Genomic DNA, 6,343 nt, shown 5'->3' on the forward strand with positions numbered 1-6,343 from the left:
GTGTGTGTGTGTGTGTGTGTGTGTGTGTGTGTGTGTGTGTGTGTGACCATCCATGAGTTATCAAAGCATGTACAGATTAGTTACGGTTCAGTTCAGTCCATTATCGCTGAATATTTGGGTATGAGAGGCGTGTCTGCCAAATTTGTACCAAAACTGCTTTCAACTGATCAAAATGGCATTCGGGTTTCAGTTGCACACGATCTGCTTGATTGTTTCGAGAGCAATGAAACCTTTTTGTAAACTTTGCCTAGGCTTCTCTGCAGGTATCGCCAAAATTTCTTGAAGATTCTCCGCTCATTTTTCACCGTCGTCGTCATTGCAATAATCACACGCTACGTACCTTCCTTCCAAGAATGGTTGTAAACAAGAAAAATGAGCTAGACCGTTAAGACTTCCTGTGCATGCACAACAGTGTTGAAGGTCAATCTGTGTTAAGCGGCTTTACTTTGCGTACTTTAGCTTCGTTACTATGGCAACAATCCGGATACTTATTGTTGAGAACATGTATATATACCTATGTGCGTGTGTAATTGAGAGTGATCCAAAATAAGATTCCGGTTCCGGAACAGATTAAACATTGCTTTCTTCAACAATACTATAAAACATCGTGATTTCTACCTAATGAGTTGGAAAGGCGTAGCATAAAAGACCTGGGGCAAGCGCCTTTCCCTTCAGCTATCATGAATCGTTAGTTTAGGTGTAGGTAACTTCTAGTGGGCTATATATATTTTTTCTCAAACAAAAAAAAAATTACTGAATGACGGAAGCTGCAACTAAACATACACGCATTGGAATTATGATTGTGGCTTGATATACGTTCATATATACGCGCGCACACACACAGGTTCACATATACTTACATACATGCATTCATACACGCACATATAGACACACACACACACACACACACACACACACACACACACACACACACACACACACACACACACACACACACACACACACACACACATATATATATATATATATATATATATATGTATGTCGTGAACAAGCGCTGACTTAGCTTCCTGAATCGCCAGTGGTGAGAGAAAGCGACCGTAAATGGTAAAGTTAAATGTGCAATGAGAAAGAAAGAAAGAAAGAAAGACAGAAAGAAAGAGAAAGAGTAAGAAAGAGAGAGAGGGAGAGAAAGAGAGAGAGATATGTAGAGAGAGAGATACAGTCACAGGGACACAGAAATGGAAACTTATTGTAAGAGAGTTAAGTGGGAAGGAGAGATAGGAAAAGATTGTTTGAGTGTATAGGCGAGAGAGAAAACAAAGATTGCAGAAGATGCAGGAAAATGGAAGAATCGAAGAAAATATGAATACACAAATTGAAAACTCATATGACTTACAAAAGCGACAACAAGATGAAGAATAGATGAAAACAAAATACAATAGGGCTATAGAGCTAATTAATGTGTATTATTGGTGAATAATGTGGATGTAAATGGTATATTGAATACTATATCGGTTATATGAAGGAAACGAAATTAACGCACCAAAAGCTTTCAAAGACATTTACATTCAAACACTCACAATAAAAAGCACGTATTGTCTCACAAAATCGACCACGTATATATACTCACGCGTTCATGTCAATGTATGCTCTAAACACATATAGATGCTGTAATACACTTAAACATACAAGCACACACACACACACACATACATATATATATATATATATATATATGTATATATATATATATTGCAAACACCTTAGATACGCACAAAAAGGTAGACATATATACACGGATTTATACAAGGATATATGTAGACACATTTATACACACGTATATGAGCACATATATGCACACCATATAAATACATAGACACACACAGACATATATTCGCATAGACAGGGACATATATATTTTCGCGTACGCATATTTATCTATATGCCAGTGCATGTGTGTATGTGTAGGTTTGTGTGGTTGCGAACATATTCTCCTTCCCGTTTGCCTTTCATTTCCATAAACGTAAAGACGTATACATATATATTTATGCGTGCATATATTTACTACGACAGATGTGCGCGCGCGTATGTGTTTGTATGTCGTTTTGTATATACAGACATGTACGTTTGTATATACTTTTATGTATGTGTGCTTCTCTGCGCATTTGTGCTTCTGTTTGAATGTATATTGAATTTATCTAGTTTTTTTGTTATTTTCCGTTGTTCATGCACAAATACCCTTGATTAATACTTCAACATAAACACATTTATGCTAGGACGCCATTGCATATATATGTATACAAAGATACTGTAAAATTCAGGCATTCAGGCTCATAACCTCATGCATATATCCACCCCACGTACCGAATGCAGTCACACACACACACACAGAGGAGTGCACTCGCACGCATACACACACACACACACACACACACGCACACACACACAAATACATACATATATATATATATATATATACATATACAGAAAGAGATGGAGAGTGAGAGACAGCGTGTGTAAAATATATTTGAATATGCAAGTGTTTTCTATTCAGAAATGTATTGATAATGTCTCCATTAAATACTATTGCACATTATTATTATTATTATTGTTATTATTATTATTATTATTATTATTATTATTATTATTATTATTATTATTATATATATATATCCTCATATATACAAACTTACTATCATTGTTGTCTCTTTCTTCTCCTACAAGCACATATTCAACAATAGGTATATGGGTAATCAGATGATATCATTACTACACTAAAGACATGTTTGTCTGTTCTAGCGATATAACATTATTTTCTGTATAAATCTATACAACATAGGGCTGGCTGGGTTTTTAATTCACTGTTCTTAGGTACCGGATGTCTATGCCTAAAATACATAACTTACACAGATTCTACTTCAGAATGCTTTATATAAAACAATAGAAAGTAAATTCTCTGTTTTACGCTCAGACTAAATTGTAAATTTGATTTATGTCGTGTGAACATGGTTAGTGATTTCGAATATCTCGGGAAATATATAACTTATACACTAGTTTGTACTGCAGAATGACGTGTTAATTGTCTATGTTAAAGGCCATTTGTGTGTGAACATTGGAAAAGGATAAAAAAGCAACAAATTAAATACAGTTGCACAAAAACACACGCTGTGAAACAGACACACTTGCTCTTATTTCACACACAACACACACACACACACACACACACACACACACACACACACACACACACACACACACACACACAGACACACACACACACACACACAAACACACACACACATATAATATACAGACCCCCACAAAAAAACTAATAACGAAGAAAAAAATAAATGGATTTTATGGTGTGAATGACTCAACGATCACCACGGTAAATTCTATGCTGCCATTTAGTATTCTTAGAAACCACTCCCATTGCGAACAGAAGTCGAGATTGATATTACATTTGAGATGGATTCGATCTGCCTGCTGAAGATAACATCACCTCACACTGTAGCTCAAAATTGTGTATTTTGGGAGGTATCCAGTATCCAGTACTCCAGTACTTCTAACATTTTAAATTATGAAAATTTTATGTATAAGGATGGTTTTCAATCCGCCTTTGAGTTTAGCACCAAAAGGCTAAAATTCTATTTTATTGTCCTCATACAATAATTAGAGATCCCCATACAGACGTCTGAGTCACTGGTGCATTATAACTCTTAGAGAAATATAGGATAAGTTCTGAATTTAGAAGGAGCAAATCAAATGGATACACACACACTCGCGCACTCACACACATACTCGCGCACTCACACACATACACACACATAGATGTATATATATATATATATATATATATATATATATATATATATATATATATGCTCGAAATACGCAGTAGAAAAACAGCCGTCAACTGGTGAAGAGTCGTTCTTTATGTTGCTTGTCTCGTTTTCCATTTCTTTCTTTTGTTGCTCGCAAAAAAGTTCGTATCATGTTGTTTACATTCTATTACGTATATATGTAAGTATGTACATATATGTATGCATATATGCATATACCTATATATATATATATATATATATTATTTATATTATTATATGATTGAACGTCACGTATCAATTTCCAAGTAAGTTTTATCTTAATAATTTCGATGCGACTCTTATTGTTCTATTTCTATCCTTATTTCTCTTTCTCTTTCATTTCCACTTTCATTTCCTCTCTCTTCCTTTCTCTAAATCTTTTTATCTCCCCTTTTCCTCCTTTCGTTTTTATTTTATCTTTCATTATTTCTCTAAATCTGTTCCTCTCCCCTTCGCCACTCTCTGTCTGTCCCTCTCTCTCACTCACTCTTCCTCCTTTGCTCTCTCATTGCTCGCACGTGACCATCGGCTATCTTTTTTTTCCTAACTTGAGTTCTTTCTTTCCTTCCGATCAGCTGCAGGGATCAGACGCATTCTTTTCTGTCTCCTGTCAAAGCTTGTATGAGATTTGGTGGCATAAATGGACTTATACTCTCCGACGGAGGATTCAATGCCACCAACATCCAACATCAGTTGTATGAATCTAATTTACATAACACATTTTATAACATGCATTGTATGTGTAGTTTGTGTATTTATAAATGGTATGGTATTAGGTGTGTTTCTGAATCTGCTATCTGGGCAAAATCGCTTGTCCGAATATTTGACTGGTGTTTCATTTATTGTTTGGAAATTTTTATCTTGTATCAGATTTGTGGAAAACAATATAAATGTTCATATATGTAGAGATATATACTAATTAAATTTTGTATCGACTATAATTATTTTCATGTAATGCATTTATTTTAGTGACTTATTCCTTATTGTTTATGTGAACGTCAAATTTTGAACACGTGATCATTTCGTATATTGATTAGACTTTTGTCTGTAATCGTCAATGCCAATGCGGGGATATTTCATAGAGTTCTATTATTTGTTTCGTGATTTTTTTGCTCTGACTATATTTTTATGAGCCTATTGCTTTTATTACCTAATATATATTAAATACCTTGGTGCCACTTTGTTTATAGTCAACACTGGGGACGTAGGATGCCAGTGTTGACAATAAACGTGGATCCTAATGTAGAATATGTACACATTTCCTCCATCTTCATTATATTCATCCACGAGTAAGATTTTAAGTTCCTCATCTCTGGTGTTAATATTTGTCCTCATTAAAGAAAATTTGCTGACATTAGAGCAAGAAAATGAAACACTATTAACTCGCCAGTAATTAGCTGACAAATAAATATAAAATATGTGAAGTGGTCTACCCAGAAGAATTTTGGTATCTATGGGTTTATAATGAATATGACTTGAAATGTGAATTGTATACATATTTCACTAGTCAATGCGTGCTCAATTATGTTGTGCATGTTGAAGTCCTGTTTACATTTGTCAATAATATTCTTGTTAAAGAATAATAAATTTGTACGTTAACAACTGTATTGAGTAATCCTTCAGTTTAATAAAACATTATTTATTAAAGCATAAAATCAAAATGTGTGTGTGCGTATATATATATATGTGCGTATGTGCGTGTATGTATATATATATTTACATATGTTTCTTTGTAAATAAATATATGAATGTGTGTATATATATATATATATATATATATATATATATATAAACACATTCATATATTTGTTTAAAAAACTACATATACAAATATATATATATATATACATACGCACACGCATATATATTTATATTTATATATATACATATATATAAATATATATGTATATGCATATATATATATGTGTGTGTGTATATATATATATACATTCATCAACGTACATACATACGCTTATAGATACATATATATATATATATATGTGTGTGTGTGTGTGTGTGTGTGTGTGTGTACATGCATACACACACTTTCCTCAGACATACACACAGACATGCGCACTAACACAGACATGCATATTCAATGGCGACTAAATAACTTTTGGGAAAATTTTACTCTAACACTTTTTTTACGATATTTTGATATTTTGATGCGTAGTCGTAATTTCAGCTATAAAGTGAATTAAATCTGTATAATTTAATATATAAATATATTCCAAGCATAAATATATTAATAAATTGCATTAAGTAAAAAAAAAAAAAAAGATACGAATTTTTTCAAAAAGAAAAATATTTGAAAATAAAATAAAAAGAAATTAAAATCATTATCTAATCAGATTTGAAAATTATACTAGATAAGTTCAACGTTTAAGAAGCGTGAAATGGATAAAATAATTACATACTTCAGGAAATGAAAAATAATGTAAATATAAAACGTTTCAGGACATCTGTACGCATTCACAAATATACTGATATATATGAGTTTGTATATATATATATAT

Source organism: Octopus bimaculoides, chromosome 4 (assembly GCF_001194135.2).
Source record: "Octopus bimaculoides isolate UCB-OBI-ISO-001 chromosome 4, ASM119413v2, whole genome shotgun sequence".
Taxonomy (NCBI): Eukaryota; Metazoa; Mollusca; class Cephalopoda; order Octopoda; family Octopodidae; genus Octopus; species Octopus bimaculoides.